This window comes from Xiphophorus maculatus, chromosome 4, assembly GCF_002775205.1.
Source record: "Xiphophorus maculatus strain JP 163 A chromosome 4, X_maculatus-5.0-male, whole genome shotgun sequence".
Classification (NCBI taxonomy): domain Eukaryota; kingdom Metazoa; phylum Chordata; class Actinopteri; order Cyprinodontiformes; family Poeciliidae; genus Xiphophorus; species Xiphophorus maculatus.
Window position 1 is genome coordinate 2,124,471 of NC_036446.1, and position 17,769 is coordinate 2,142,239.

The following is a 17,769-nucleotide window of genomic DNA, read 5'->3' on the forward strand; positions in this document are numbered from 1 at the left end:
ATTTATTTTTAAGAAATGCATTTTTTTCTTTTTAGCTTTTTAATGTTTAAATCAAATATGACTTGACCTGAAAGGATTCACTGTCAGTGTTTGAGTTTCTCTCTGAATGTTTGAGGCAATAATTATAACTTCAGTTTTGTTCTGATTAATTTTTTGTAATTTTATATCCACTTATAGGAAACGACGCAAAACCTCTGAAAAAGACACTGAGCACAACTTCCTTCTTCACCAAATGTAAACAAAAATGGAGTAGCATCAGATTTTAGTGTTTGGAGGATTTCTCATTTTCTTCTGCTAGCGCTAGGCTAGCATGTTTGTTTGATTGTATTTACCCAGAATGCTCTGCACTGTAGTCCACTTCCGGCTTTTGGAGCGGTCTCTGGTCCACTTGGTGTTCACATGGGGATTCAAATCGAATCAGAGTTCACTTCAACCAAACCCAGACCGAGGTTTGTAGGTGGACTAGAGTTAGCTTAGCATTCACACCTCACCAACCGAACCGGACTTTCTAATCCACAGGTTTAGAAAGTCCTGGAGTTGAATTAAAGCGGAATAAACAGGACTGCAGCCAAAAATACAGTAAACTGCCCTATCTGGAGAGCTGTGTGTCGTCAGCATGGCTTTGAAAATTAGTGCGCCGTATCCTGGTGACACAATACAATGGTGGGAATTAATAATAACCTTTATTTAACCAAATGGAAAAAAAATTATCTGTTTCTAGATGGACCTGGCAAGAATAGCAGCACAGTTTACAAATATCAATATTTATATTCAGTCAGAAAAATATGTTTAGTTTTAAAACCATCAGAGCATAAAATACTAAAATAAAGAATCTAAGAATCAAAATCAATGGCAGTTAAAACTCTCGTCTTCACCGTCTTTCAGCAACACTTTCAGTTCTCCAAGAGTCACTTTCTCTGTCAGTTTAAACTCTTTCTGAACGGCAGCATATGTAACTGCTCCCTGACCCAGATCTGTCCTAACTCTGGGAACAAAGTTTAAAAAGTAGAGGACCTGAAATTGAGCCTTGTGGAACGCCGTATTCTCCAAGCTGGATTTGGTGACAGTAATGCAGACAGAACTGCATTAACAAAGTCCAAATCACAGCTAAAAGTCGCTCTGCATCCAACCCCAGTCACACGTTTGACCCTGTTCCCGGCTACCAAGGTGACGGCCCAACCACTCCATCCACAGTTCAACAATCGGTCAGAGTCGCCTTCCCTGCTCCTCGCAGTGCGGCGGCCCTCAGGGCCCACTGTCCGGCTTCCTCCAGGCGTTCCTCTGCTGCCTTTCGGCTGACTCGTGAACAACTGAGCGATCTGGAGGCTCGATGCTTCTGAGGAGGTGAGGCGGTTGTTTGAATCAGCACCAGAGGCGCATCAGAAACATAAAGGACGGTTTGGAGCAGGATGGAGAAACACCGCCATCGGGTGAAGTTTCCCTCTGAGGCTGAGAAGTTTTCTCCCCTTTATGGCTGGAACAGACTCCCGGTCCCCCTCCACTCCTCTGTCCTCCTCCAAATAGAAGATTTATTATTTATTACCAGCACAGCAGTGGAGTTCTTTCTTTAAATCTGCCCAAAACAGAAACAGTCTGGGGCTTTGTGGAGGAGAATCTTCAGAGCACGATATTAAACGAGCGAGGCACATAAATCAAACTATGAAACACAAAGCAAACGCAATACAGACTTTTTATTCAGGGATAGAGATGGCGTTCCTCAGTCGCACTTAAAGGGAAAATATTCTGCAAAATAATTTTTTTAATATTTTGATACTTCCATTTGAGTTTCTACTGCTTCTAAAAACAGCCAAATAATTAAAATAATAAAATGTCCAGATGTTTTTAATAAATTATTGTTTTTTTGATGTCTGGAAAATGAGCCGTTTCAAAAGCCTCCCGATAGATAAGTCACACAGCGCCGTTACCTAGCAACCCAACCTGAGCCCAACCCGTTACCTAGCAACCCATGCTGAGCCCAACCCGTTACCTAGCAACCCAAGCTGATCTCCAGCACGTTTGGTCAGCTGGTTTTACTGCTGTACAATGGCTGTTGAAAAAGACCAGAGTTTTATTGTTGACTCACCATCCAGAAACCACCTGATGCTTCCTGGTGGTTGTGCAGGATTCTCCACTTCCAAGGGAAATTTAATGTCCTCATAACTCACAGTATTTTAAACAACTTGTTTACGGTCATGCTGTGGGCAGCAGTCTGTTTTACAGCTAATCTGAAGAAGCTTCTGACTGAAGACTGTTGCTATCATGACATGCTAACAGCTCAATATCTGGACAGCAGAGTTGATACGAACTGAATGCGCTGCTAATCCGCCCCATTTGCTTTTGCCGCTTCTCTTTAAACCTCTGAATGGCTGCATGGTTAGAACGTCCACGACTTTCTAACTTCTTCCTTTCCAACTCCTCTGGGATTTTGGGTCATAGTTCAGAGTTTATTTGATATGCCAGTCAGCTGCTCCTGGTTGTAAAAACATTGTTGCCATGGTTACGTATCTTCATAACTGTCCAAAAGGAAATTTAAAAAAAAGTAAGAGCAGAAGTCTTTCCAACGGTGTAGCATCAAAATCTGGAGGGAATAATTGTCAGAACGTGAAAAGCTTCAACCAGAAGGAACAAAAGAAGGAAAAACATCATCAAACTCAGAAACAGTTTATTTCACCCTGAAAGTTTGTAACTTCTGGGAAAACTTTGGCAACCTAAGCTGACCTGAGTCACAGCGGATCGTCATTTCCTGTGAAAACCTCAGGAACGCCTCATCGATCTCTGCTGGAGGTCGTCCGCTCGCATCATCATCTCATCATTCCAACAGGAACTAATCTGTGGCGATGTTTCTTCAGGAACGCTTTCGTTTGCCTCCCGGTTTCCGTTGAACTTTTCGTTCCAGATTATCGTGTCTCAAGGAGAAATTCAACCTTTCATCCGCTGATGTCGATGTGTATTAATCAGAGTCTTTGTGCCGCCAGCAGAGATATCAAAGCTGAGGATTCAGAGTTATTGACCTTGAGATGACATTGATTTCCCTGTTAGAGATGAAAAGGAGTTTGCTCTGAAACACTGTAAATATTTTCTGCAGAGGGTAATGATGATTGATTTTCCACTTTTATTGGCTCTGGGTGTCGATGCTTTCTTCAGGTTGATGTAGAAACAGAAAAATCCTCAAAATACTGTTTGTGAAGGGCTAGCAACAGAATGCTAATGTCTGCGCCGCAGATATTATTGTACCTGCTGAGGTTCTGTTCAGTGTGGATGGATGGATGGATGGATGGATGGATGGATGGATGGATGGTTGGATGGACGGATCGATGGATGGATGGATGGACAGATGGACGGATGGTTGGATGGACGGATGGATGGATGGATGGATGGTTGGATGGATGGATGGTTGGATGAACGGATGGATGGATGGATGGATGGACGGATGGATGGATGGATGGACGGATGGATGGATGGTTGGATGGATGGATGGTTGGATGGATGGACGGACAGACGGATGGATGGATGGATGGATGGATGGATGGATGGATGGACGGATGGATGGATGGACGGATGGGTGGATGGTTGGATGGATTTATTTAGTTTTATTTGTTCTTGCTGTAATTGTCTGTCAGATTAAAACTTTATTTTCTTCATTCTGGTTTGATTTTGGGTTCATCTCCAGTTCAAACTGCAGAACTAATTCTCTGAAATGTTTTTCATGCAAGACAGGAAATCAGGAGAAGCTGGATGCAAATGAATGAAGTTTTGTAAAGTGCATGCGGCGTCCGACTCCCAGACCCAAACAAAAAGCAACTGGTGGGTTTAATTGCTGCAGCCTGAGCGACTTCCTGGCCCGGCCCAGTTCTGTGCTGCGAATCATGAACCGGACTTAATGGTGTCTGTCGGATTCTTGTAATGGAGTCGACGCAGTCGGGGGACGCAAAGCGCTTCCGGTAAAAACCAGGATGATTGTCTTTGTTCCTCAAGAGTTCTCATCAGCGAAAAAGGCGTTCGCTGAAGAAAAACGGCTAATGAGGGATTAAATGTTAGCAAAACAGCATCAGCAGATCTGGTTCCTGCCGGAAATATTCACAGAGGAGCAGCTTTTAAACATGGCTGACTGGAGATGAAGGCATTTACACGGAGAACAGAACTTGTTCTCTGAGTTGGAAAGCGTTTTGTGTTGTGTTCCCGGTGGACAGAAGAAGAAGAAAACGAGGAGGAAGATGATTGACGCGACTCCCTGCTGATGTCTGGGTTGGGCTCGGCTCTCCGTCATTAAAACCCCATTACATTCCTGTTAATGTACATTTAATGATGCCGGATCGCCCTTCACATGCAGCTCACTGAAAACAAAAACAGATTGATGCGCCAGCCATACGGAGGCCTCTACCTGCCAAAATTAACACAAAATATTTAACTGGATAAATTATCACAGGGATTTCTATTAAATATAAATATTTCAATTCTGTTTAGTTCAGAGAAGATGTCAAAGACAGATTGATATAATATATTTTTTATAGTTTTCTACAGTGTATGACAGCTATTAGAAAACACAATATAGAAAATTATTGCATAAGTAAATAGAATAAAAAATACAGCTAACTTTAAAATAAAGGAAACAAACATTAGGATGAAAATGAGAAGAAAAGCAGACATAAAGACAGCTGAGTGTGAAAAAAAGAACTTTGGCTAACAGATGCAAACATGCAGAAAACACGCAGATGGTTAAAACAAAACAAATCCAACAGAAAAATGCTGCCAATGATTGAAACAAGTGCAAATGAAAAATGCTCCGACCACTAAAAAGGAAAAATGCTGCTAACGAAACCAACTTGAAATATGAAATGCTGCAAAATGGAAGTCCTCCAGACCACTAGGGGGAGTCTGGAGTGGGTAATATTCTCTATGTAAATAGACTAATGTTCAGTAAACATTACTTACGTTTCATCTTCTCTTGTTTGGATTTACTTGCTTGTTTCAGCTAAAATTTATTTTTCTAAATCTATTAGAATAGAAACATGTTTTGTAATTAACATGTAACATTAGTTTGTTTATCTTGTTTTCATCCTACAATAATGGATAAATATATTTATTACTTTCAATTTCATTGATTGCAGTTGGAGTGTTGATTAAAATATTATTATTATTATTATTTTTGTGTGTTTTAGTTGGAATAATCTAAACTAATAACACTGTAAAACACTAAATGTTTGAAACAGATGCAGTATAACAAACCTTTTCTTTTCTTCCTCCATCTTTCTTCTGGATATCATGACGTCCCATTTTTACTAAGAGTCTGGTCCCAGACTGATGGTTTTCATACCACTGATTTGTTGGTCGACTCCCCCTAGTGGCCTGGAGTTCTGCCGTTTTGTGGCGTATCTTTAAAACATTTCGTATTTACTGTTGTTTTATTGCGTCATTTTCCTCCTTTCTTCTGCTTCCTGTGGCATCATTTTGTTTAAATTTGTTTTATTGTTTTTGTTTTTTCTTCTATTTTCTGCTATTGTAGCATTTTTTGCTAGCAGTGTTTTTTAGTTTTGTTTTTGAGTTTTAGTTTGCATCATTCATGCTGCACTCTTACACCTGTAATACGTACCTTTTCTCCCACCCAGATGTTTTTGTCTGTATATCTTTACTTTTAGCAATAATTCCTTTATTTTACATTTAGTATCATTGCTATATTTATTTATGCATTGATCTGTTATTTTATTTGTTTTATGTTAGCCAACAGTCAGATGGAAGCAGAAGACATTATGCTTCACAGTAGCTCCAGTTATTGGACTTTCATTTTCATTCCAGTTCATTTTAAATATGATTTAGAGTAAATAAAATGATTACCAGCAGTTTTTATCTGACTTTAAGTTTCCTGTCTGGAGAGCTGCTCTCTAGGATCTCTGCTGCTCCTCAACTCTTTTCACAAGAAAATTAGCTCCATGATGAGTTTGACCTCCCGCCGCTGATATCTCGACCTGTGAAGGTTTGGGGAGTGGCAGCGATAATCTGAAAATGGACAAAACCGTCTGAGAGAAAAACTGTTTTCCCCGCAGCAGGAGGAAAACAGGAAGGAGAAATAAACCTGCTGGTGTTCATCCACAGACGACTGGAACGACTTAAACCAAAACATACCGGTGTGTTGGAATGGCCTAGTCAAATCCAGGCGTAAAACCAACCAATTGAGACAAGAGTTGAAAGTTTCAGTCTGTAGATGTTCAAGGCTGCAGGTAAAATCAGTTCTGACTCAAGAAGGCTGAATGAAAATGCACGCCGCACTTTTCAGATTCTTGATTGTGAATCAATCTGAAATCAAAACTTTTCGTCCCACTTTCACTCCATGCATTACGCGCTGAAGGCCTGCAGCACGGCGACTCTCACTGAGGTTAAAGGTGGGAAAAGATGAAACGTTTTGCAGGTTGATTCACTCTGAGAGGAAAAAAAGTCAGAGATCAATAATCAAAAGTTTCTCCCAAATGATGAGAAACTGACCTTAAAATTGCAGAACAGCTTCAATGTTTGCCATGTTTTTGGAGTTTATATCGGTTCAATTATTTTTCAAACTGTTACCTCGTATAATTAAACTCACACTAAATCAAAAGTGGATTTTTCTCATTTTCCCGTTTGAAATTTGTTGCCGCTGTAATAAAATCTGGATTAATTTAAAGGCTTTTCACCAAAGTTATGCAAATAAACATAGAGGACGTTGTGATTTAATGAAATCTGCACTGAGCCGCTGTGTGGACAACGAACTGCTGCACATAAAGATGTAATTTAATAAGTGAGTCAACATATTGGAGAGCAGAGTTTATTATGATGCTTTCAAAGTACAGATAAAATCAGAAAAAATGAATATTTACAAAGTACAGAAGCAAAGGAAGTCAGATTATTTTATTTTTAAGAGAACATGTCTGATCCTAAAACAAGACTGCTGGAAAAACAGAAAATTATCATCTCTTGAAATGTTGCTCTTTGCTGTCAGGAAGTTCAGAGGAGGTGATCACATTTATGTTGAATTCCTCCATAAACTGTTTCCAGATCCGGTTTCAGGTCCTGCAACGGATCGGAATCACGTTTCTCTGAGTGGCGGCCCGCAGCACCATGAGCCGTTACCTGCTGCCCCTCAGGAAGGTCTGTGCAGTAAATCTGGCCATTACCGGGAATGTCTGCAGAGATTATCGACCTTTCCCCTGCCGCGGGTCCGGACCCGGCCCGCCTCGGGTTTCTGTCAGCAGAACCAGAGCCAGAACCGGCTCAAGGTTCTGGTTCCAGAGGACGGCTGGAAGACCTCAGGTCCATCTAATGATGGAGGAGAGGCAGGATGAAACCAGAAACGGTTTAAATGGTTTCATGAAATCTACGAAAGTCTTGATACAGAGAGTGGCACCAGAACATCATGCTGGTTCTGCTGGGTTCTGATGGAGCAGGTTATGGATCTGTTCATGACCTGCAGATTAGACGACTGGCAGAAATGATCTAACAGCCTCAGCCATCACATTGTTTATTATTTATTCTATGATGTTTACATCAGTTCTAAACTGTCCCACTGAACATTAAACATCGTCACATAAAAAGCAAAGTTCAGTCGCCAGAACAGATGCAGAATCTTTTGCAATTTCTTCTGTCCTAAAAAACAGCATTTTGACGTGTTTTTGTTTCTTGTGTTATTTTCTAAACAGACGCGTAGTAAAAGTGCCTATTTGTGGCACACTTAGCTTTCCATATATCTCAAGCCTGCACAACAGTATCAGTTTTACACACAATCATCGTTGTAAGCAATATTTTGCACAAGAGCAAACTTTTAATGATCATCTCTTACAGTTTTTGTGCAAATCGGACTTTTCTCGGTCATAAATCCTTGCTCCAACATGGCGCATCTTGTGCTGCGGCTCGGTTCTGCAGAGTTTCTTTGGCTGTGAGGTTCAGGTGAAGTTCAGGTAGACAGCTGAGGACAGGACGAACCTTGAGGGCCGACAGAAGCAGCTGGGAGAAAATGACTCGGCAGCAAAGCGCGCCGACTCTCCACAAAGTCTGACTGCATAATCAGGGAACAGCAGGTTGGGACAAAGTCAGCCCAGTCCAAGTTCCTCCGGGTCAGCGAGAGAGTTCTGGAAAGTTTCCTAACAGACGGACGCAGAGCGTGACTCGGTGGTAACCGTGGTAACCCTGCCAGCTGCTGAGATGGGCAGACTTTAAAAACGAAGGCCGCAGAACAAAATGTGCTTCAGAAGGAAAGTTTCTCTAAGACGTTTGGACATATGAATGTTTAATAATAGTTTTTAACAACACAGAGGGCAAAATAAAGATCAACAAAGAAAATGCTTTTCATATTTTTAAGTAAAATATAATAAAAATATCAATTTCTTCTGAGGAATGAATTAATAATTTCTCAAAACTGGATATTTTTGCTGAAATGACAAAAGTTTCCTTGAGTTAAATGAATTAAAAATCTGGAATAATTATCTCTGTACAGATTAAGGAGATCCTTTGACTTTTTGGTTCTTTGGAAAAACCTGCTGTTAGAAACTTTGGGATGACCTTTGACCTTGTTTTATTCTCGAACATCATGTTAAATCTCCACATTAATCCAACTCCAGTCTGTTTGTTGGGAGATGTGAACGCAACATCCAACTCTGAGACGAACTAAAAAGCAAAAAGTTTCCATTTGTTCTTTTTTAAATATAAGTTCAGTTTTTTCAAAAGTTCATACATTTGCAGTTTTACGTAGCTGAACTGAGGGCTTGACTTTGGTTGCTAGGTAACGTTCTGGAGTTCCGCTTTGGTTACTAGGTAACGGGTTGAGCTAACCTGGGGTTGCTAGGTAACGGGTTGAGCTAACCTGGGGTTGCTAGGTAACGGGTTGAGCTAACCTGGGGTTGCTAGGTAACGGATTGAGCTAACCTGGGGTTGCTAGGTAATGGCGGAATGTGACTCAACAATTGGGAAATTTTTCTTCTTGAAATTTCAAAACATTAAAAAACATGAAATTATTCCCAGAAATCAGCTGGTGCTTTTTTTGTTTGTTTTTTCAAGAGGCAGTTGAGACACAAATGAAAGGACAAAAGCGTATAAAATATACGTTTTTAAAGGTGTTTCTAACTTGTACTAAACCTCTACTGTGTGTTTAAACTTTTATTTCTTCATTAAATCCTAATCAATGGCACGGTGGAGTCTCATCTTCTGTCAGGCGTCTTTATTCAGGTTCTGTTTAATTTTAAATTGTGAAATTTGTCCAAATGAAAACCTTCCAACTCTGAATGAATCTGTTTCAGTTTTTCTGTGGGGCTGAAATCAGGCCTTTCTGCTGCTTCCCTGATACGTTTCAGTCGTTGTCCAGGTTAACCCCGTTTCCTCAGACCGTCTGAGGTTTTCATCTCTCCTCCTCTTCCTCTCTGTCTGATCGCCGGCTCCAGTCTGAGGTGCTGCGCTGCCAGAGGAGCAGATTAATGGAGCAGCTTCCTCCTTGGCAGCGATAAAACACACCATCGCGCCCCCGGCTCTCCTCTGACGCCGCATCCAAATGGATCTGTCGCACTTCTGGAGATTAGATTAAATTTGGTGGTAATGTGAAGCCATTTTGTGAAGAGAGATAAACTACCATCTGCTCTTCTATACACTTTTTCACTCACATTCTCAGCCGTCATCCACATGATTGTTGTCTGGATGTGTCTCAGATTATCAGAACCGGTTCTTGTTTTTCAGCTTCGGTTCGCCAGCGTCCATCTGGGTTTGATCTTCCTTTCAATGCCGAGCGTTGGGCAGCGCCGGACGCCGTGGCTGCCAGCGCGCCACAGATCGCCGGTGGGCGGCGTGGAAAACGCCTCACGCTGTTTGTTTGCCTCAGATGGATTCGCCTGTTCTTGGCGAAAAAACTGCATGCAGAGAAAAACAGTCAACAGGTTCGTTCTCCTCCCAGACGTACCGGCGTGTTGGGGCCTTCGATCGGGAGAGAAAGAAGTAAATTTAGGCCAAAACACTGAAACATTTTAAGATTCATTTAATTAATTTTCAAAGAAACAAAAATAAATTCCTTAAGGTCAAAAAGTCAAAAGTTTTCTGGACAACATTTCAAAATGTCTGAGCTACAAAAGTCAAACATTTACAAGAAAAATCTCAGAAATTCTGAGATTAATTTCACATATTTTCTAGAAAAAACACACGGACATTTTCTGCTTGTAAAGTCAAAAATATTTGACTTTGGAAATTTTTTGTTTCAAAAGTCACAAATTTTCCAGAATTTTTCCGAAGCAACTCTCAATATTTCTGAGATTTTTCTTGAAAAGTTTTTACTTTTTGAGCTCAAAGTTTTTTCTAGATAATTTCTGAGATGAATCGGAAAAAGTTTTTTCCTCGCAAATTTACAACTTCTTGAGCTCAGAGAATTTCTTTGTCTTTTCTTGAATATTAAAGAGATGAATCTCAAAATTTCAGATATTTTTGCTAGATGTTTTCTGTGTGTAATGGCCGTAATCAGCCGTTCTTCTCACTGGGTTGTTAAACTGGAAGGTTTCCAGCTCCTCACGCAGCGCCACTGTTTCAGGGCGCCTGAAAGCCTCGCAGCTTCATTCATTGATCTCTACAAAGCCTTTGATTCAGCAGATTTTGTAATTATGCACACTAATTAGTTCTCCCACTAACTGCACTGTGTACTTGTTGATGGTTTCACATCAAGTCTGTTTTGTGGTTTCAGAGAGACGCTCCCAGTAAAATGCAGATGGCTCATATTCACCAGCTCAGCTTATTTCAGATTTGATGCAGTCTTTAAATGACATTGGATCTGAGCATGTGGCAACAACGAGTTTATTAACAGCAACAACAACTTTCTGGTTAAATTCAACACTAAAATGTTTAAGCTGTCTGTCTCGCTCTGCATCACTGGAAATGTTTCAAATGAACTAAAATCCTCTAAATTACATCCGACTTTAAAATGAGAATTTTCCCAGGAAAACTCTTTTCATGCCCACCTCTTTGAAAAAAAAAGGAGAAATGTATTTTTAACAAACCCATTTTACAAATGTAGAAGAAAATCTTTGAAAAATTATGACCTACACAATATTGGAAATTTAGCATAGATGATAATATTTTAAATCTGCATGTGAAATCTTACTATTCTCTTCTTTTCTCTCTTTCTCATCTGTGCTTCCATCACTCTGACATTTAGGATTTTAGGAAATGTCAATGGTGAGCACTGCTAGCTAAAACATTAGCTGCACTAAAGCGCTAATCATAAACATTAGTTCTGCTAATGCTAACGCACTATCTGGCAGAAGCTAATGCTAATACTAAAGCCCTTGAAAGATTACAACTCCTGAGCACCAGTTTCATTTTGACATCATGATTTACATCTTTTATGACACCACTAGATATTATACTAGTGTTTATATCTTGTTCTCTGCTGTCTGTGTTTTATTTTGCTTCTTGTTTGATAAAGTTGAAGAGACAGGAAATGAAACTGCAGCCTAAACGGTCTTCACCCACTTCAAGATAAGAGCATGATTATTAACATTTAATTACTTGAAAAATTCATAAGTCGATAACCAAAACACCAACACAGATGTTGAACTTTATTCAACCAAAGTTTACCAAACAAACAAGTAAATTAACACTTTAGAATTTATGGAAAAAATAATTTAGTGGAAGCTAAGTGGCTAAATGTTTTCAAAGTTAGCTAAATTTAATATTAGCTGTTAGCAGATTAGCTTGGCTAGAATCGCCTGTAGCCTGGATGCTCTCCTTATAGAGTACCTTTGTGTTACAATGATGCTTTATTTTAGGATTTGGCGCCTTTTGATTTTCATACTTTAAGATTCTTTGTGTTTTTTTGTTGTGTATTTATTACATATTTATCTGAGCTGAATCCTGTTTCTAATCACCTCTGCAGCCTAAAAACCTCTCAGTTCATCAGCTTTCTGTCAGATCCTCCTGGTTTTTCCACCAGGTTTTCTTGTAGTCCTCTCATCATTCATAATTTTAGATTTTATTTCTATTTTTAGTTTAATCGTTCATTTTCACTCTTTAACATGAGAAAAAAACAGAAGAATTTTGCTGCCTTTCAGAAAGAGTCGCCGGTTTTATTCCTCTAGCTTTAAAATTACAGATCAGATACTTTCACCAAACATCCCGGCGTTTTTTTTTATTTAAAAAGGGTCAGCTTTAGGTGTCTCCTTCAGATTTAATTGTTGGACCGATGCCTGCAGACTCGGGCTCTGAAAGTGAAGCAGCGGATGGGACGTTAGGAGAGACAAAGATTGTGGTAAGCAGGAGGTGATTAAAGCTGGAGTGCTTCATGGGCCGGCAGCCAGCAGGATGGAGAGCCCAGCAAATTACATTTCTGAACAGAAGGACTTCTGGCAATTACAGTGAGAACAGGAGCTTTGGGCTCCAGAAAAAGTCTTCACTTGAAAATGTTTTAAAAATCCAAAGCTCAGTGACCAAGTGATGATTGACCTGCATGATCTGATATGGAAATAGAAAATGCAAAGAATGGAAAACAACTTGATTGTTTAAATAATCCCAGATCTGTTCATTCACTTCAAAATTAAGCACATTTACCATCAATTAAATAGTTTTAATCAATAAGTTAAAAAATTGGTACATTTCTGTCAAACAACTCAGAAATGTTGAATTTTTTGTCAGAATTTTTTTAGGAGTTTGAAAAGTTGAACATTTTCAACTTGGAACAGAAATTTAAACATTTTTTCTAGATTTTTTTTTTTCCAGTTTTTTGTAGCAAATTTACAACTTTGGAAACTAAGAAATTCCTAAGATTTTTCTAGAAAATTTCTGATAGTTTTGGCAGAAATTCATCAAATTTATGTGTTAAAAGTCGACTTTGCTGCACCGAAATCAGCTTTTATTGAAATGATTAAACTTGAATAAATATGTGAAGCACTTTGATCCAGATCAAAAAACAAGAAGTTAAACTTGATGCTTTTATTTTAATTCAGCAAACACACAAAATCATGTTTTAATTTTTGGACCTGTGATGAGTAACATCCCCTTCCTGCACAAACAAACAACTTTTATTTGGTTGATTTTAGTTTTTTAAATGTACTTTTGACTTAACAATTTTGTCCAAAAAGTTTGGCCACCTGTGCTGTACAAAGTCTCCAACCTACTGACCAGAAATAAAGAGCTAAAAAATATTACTGACACTTTGATGCCATTCTAATGTGGAGATATGACACAATTAATCCATGAAAGGGTTTCATATTTCTTATCAAATCTATATTTACATATAAAAACATTTATTTATGTATGTGATTCATTTACAGTTTAAAATGAACATGTCACATGTTGATATAAGCAAAAGTTTTGAATGAAAGAGAAAAATGTGATTTGCTGTTTTGTCCCATTCACAGTAAAGATCAACATCAGCTTTGAAAAGTCAAATTGAGGAAGTTCTTTGTGAAAACAAGCCGTATTGTATTCCTGCTTTGAAGACGACGGATGTAAATGAGTTCCTCTGAGGGAGCGCGGCGGCGCGGCGGGAGGAAACCTCCTGCTTTCACTGAAGTTGTGTTGGTTGAGTTGCAGACGCCGTAATTAAAAATCTGCGCTGGAGGGGAAGCTGGGATTGATAGGAGCAAACAAAGTTACTGGTACAGGCGATCAAATTCATTAGCCGTGTTTGCAGCTCGACGCGGGGCGATACATCCTTCCAAACATTAGATGGGTCGATATCACAGTCCAGCTTGCTGAGGGCTTTTCTCAGTATGTGGCACCAGATGAATATTTATCAGTTTCTTGCTGCAGGGATTTAAACTCCCAACTGTTCACTGCAGATAAAGTTTAATATTATGATCAAAAACATTTAATCCTGTTGCATAAAGCAGTTTATTCCCTCATTGATCCAATGAAAGTTCAATAAAAACGATGGCAAATTAAGTAAAAGGAGCTTAAATGAACTTCTTTCTAACGTTTCTCCACTCAGAAAGACTTACAGCAGCATTTCAATCTGCGGTGGTCTAAACTTTGACTAGGCCATGGCAACACTTTGCTTTTTTTAATTTTAATGTGTAACTTACTCCCTGTGAAAGAATAGCCACGCCCCTAACGTGGGCGGGGCCAAAATAAAATGGGGGCGTGGTCATGTCTGGTGATGAGTGGAGGAGGTTTAGGGGGGCGTAGTCAGACTGGTGCACTGCTGCCAATTTAGCAACTTTTTCTCAAAAAAGCAACTAGCAACCATTGTTGCCAGATCTGACTGACAGTTTCCAGCCCAAAAACAAAATCTGCCCAAATCTAAACCTCTAATGACATTTTTGTTGTTTTTTGTCCTTTTAAGTCTTGATGTTTCCCTAAAATTTCTGTTTTCCAATACTACTGCACAGTGAGGCTTGATTAACCCATGACTAATCATTGATGATGTCACAATTGACAGATTTTAGATATTTAAAAATAAACTGACTTATAAGATAAGTGCAATAACACGGCATTTTATTAAAAGTTTTGTGCTTTTGCCACACAGTGACAATTATTTTGAAATAGTTTTCATCTGAAGCATTTTTAAAATGTGCAAAGCAGCAAAGATTTTAACAACTCATCCAAAGCTGTTTTTTTCCAGCCAGATTGGGTGGAAACCCGTCCAATCTGGCAACATTACTGGCAACAATTTCTTTATTGCGATGTGAAGAACCGATTGTTCCAGATTATCATTAGTTGCATCCCTAATCTGAAGAAATTAAATTCCTGAAGTCATGAACAAAAACCTTCATTTCTGTTTTGAGAGTGAAATGATTGTTTCTCAGAATTGTATTTCCTGATTAATATCGGTCATTTTAACTTCTATTGATTATTTCAGAACGCAGCTGAAAAACCAGCAGACTTTTAATTTAATTTTATATGTTCAGTGAGCTTTTCCTTTCTGCTTTTATCAGTGAAATAAATTGTTAATTATTTTATATTTTTGACATATCAGGCATACCGTACGGAGAAGCTGGTGGCTCCTTTTGCTTTACTTAAAGGAGATCTGGAGAAGATTGTAATGACTTTCGAGACAGGCCTAGTCAAAGTCCTTAATTTCCTTTAAACCTCAGTGTTTTATTATTATCGCCACGTATTCATGAATAATTTTTTAAGGTAATTGATTTTAACTCAACGCATCAGAGGGACGGGGGTTATATTTAATGTATTCTGTATTTTCCATGAAGGATAAAAAGTAAAACTTCACCCAGAAATGTAAAATATTGAAAGCAGAATATTGAAATTGAAGCATTTTCAGCTGTTCTGAGCAACAACAGGACGTTTGGAGTCGGCTTTGGTATAATGGGTTTTTATTGGCTCTTCTGGTTGGAGTTGCTTTCTCTCCGTCCGCGCAGTGAGAATGGCTTTCTGACATCTTAATTGCCTGAATATGAGCCTTTCTGATCTAATGCCGTCTTATCAGCTTCCTCTGCTCTCTGGAAGCCGCAGGGCCTGAAACGCTGATTGTCTCCGTGACAGATATGATCAGCATTAATGCTATCATTAATCACAGCCCTAGTAATGGAATGCTAATGCTTCCAAACGCACACACATATTTATGCTAGTAGGTGAGTCCTACTAGCATAGGACTCAACAGAACCAACTGCACAGCGGCCCAGTTGGTTCTGGTTCTGTATGTGAGGCAGAACCGGATCTGACCGAAGCCATTGTGTTGGAGCGGAAAAGGTTTTCCACGCAGTCTGGCCGGAAAACCAGAGGAATGTTTAGGAGACGAGAAAAATCAAAAACCTGTTGGAAACGTAAACATGAGTCCTAAACTCCAGGGATTATTTCAGATTATAATTATTAAACATGATTATTGGGACAGAAATAACAAATGAAAAGCAGCTCCACATTAAACTCGATGCAGTTTTTACTCAACTGGAGAAAGTTTTGGCTCCCGGTGAAATATTGATGAAATGATTCTGAATGGATTCAGTCACCAGGAGACTAACAGCAACAAAGAGCTGGGTACAATCTGCGTAACTATGGAAACGGATGGATGAACAGATGGATGCACGGTTGGATGTAGATTCTCTCCACCAGTCAGGAAAGTGTTTCCTGAACTGGTCCTTTTCCTGAACTGGTTCCTCTGGTTTGAGCCAATCAGGTTTCATTTCCTGCTTCGCTGGCCGTTAGCAGCTCGTTAATAAAAACTAATTAATCTGATGGAAAAGCTCGTTATGGAGGAAGTGTTTCCAGTCTGGCTGGACTGGGAACAGTGGGACTCCCTGATGGTTTTATATGGTTCATACTGGGTTCATGGAGCGGGTCAGAGCGGTGCTGCTGATGGCACCAGTGCAACCAGATCAGTGGGAGAACTGGGAAAGCTTATCCATCCCAGTAACAAACATGCTGCTGATTTATGGCTTTTTAATTTTTAATTTTAAAGGTTTGAACTGCTGAGCCGCTTCCTCTGCAGAGACTTTGAGTCTCGTTTGATCGCAAGACTAATCTATTATTCTATCAGTTATTCTGTCAATTAATCGGATAAACAGATTAGCATATCCTGCACAATTTTCATCTAGCCATTTTTTATTTTTATAATTGATTAAAAATACGTTAAAGACGCAAACAAATAATTTATTTAATCAGAAAATAAAAATGTTTCTGCTTTAAGTGCAGCATTCCGTGAGTGAAAACTAATTTCCAACATCAACATGTGAAAAACTCTCCCAGTTTCACACCAGTTTAAACAAAAACTGCTTAAAATCTTTTTTTCAGGATGTTAGCCGAATTAAGCTAAAACTAAAAATATTTTTTATACAGTTGTAGCTTTGTGGTCTTTCAGAAAATTGCCTTTTTTTACTCCTGTTAACGATTATTCATTTACTAAATCACTTGACAATTATTCCAATAACTGATTAATCACGATTAGTGTTTCAGCTCTACCTGACTGACTGCTCTCCTGTCTTTGTCTCGGTTTTGCCTCCTCAGACGCTCCAGCAGGAACGTCTTTAGTCTTTGTTATGTAAAACGAACTTTCTTCTCTTTCTCTCCAACAGAGCGATTCCAGCCGAAGTTTGTTTCTTCCTCTGAAGTCTGTCTGGGTGGAAAACATCGGCCTTCAGGTGTGGGACCCTCAGGAATACGGCTGTGATGCCTAAACTCCGGCATTTCTTCTCCCTCAGGAATACTCGGAGTTTATTCTGCTGATTCTCGCAGACAGATCGTAGATAATCAGTTCGTAAGAAACTTCTCCTCCTCGCCGTTTTCCCAGGGGAAACATGATCCAGACGTTCGTCTCAATGTGACCTACTTGTTTCTGAAGGTGGAACAGTCACGACAAATAAATATGACAAATACAAGGAAAAGAGAAAACAGATGAGAAAAACTGAAACGAGATTTTATTTAATTATCTCCATTCATAAATGGAGATAATTTTAGGAACAAACAAATTTCCAAGAAAAACCATAGTAGTAGCTTGATTTGTTTCTAATCCATAGTAGTTAAATTAACTGGATTAATTAATTAATCGATGATTAATCAATTATTGAAATAAATGTCAACTGATTTAGCAATTGATTAATTGTTAATTTTAGTATACAGACTCGAAATTATGCCATTTCCTGAAGAAACAGCACAACCAGTACGATGTTTTAGATTTAGTTTTTTCATCCAAAAGACTCAGAAATCTTAATAAAAAAAAAGGACATTTCTGAGCTGGAATAGTTTAAAATTTGCTGTAAGAAACTCAGAAATTTTGAGATGAATTTCAGAATTTTTAAAGAAAACACAGAATTGTCTGAATTTAAAAAGTTAAAACTTTGCTAGAAAAAAACAGGGTCAATTTTTTTCTAGCAATTTTTCTAGAAAAAT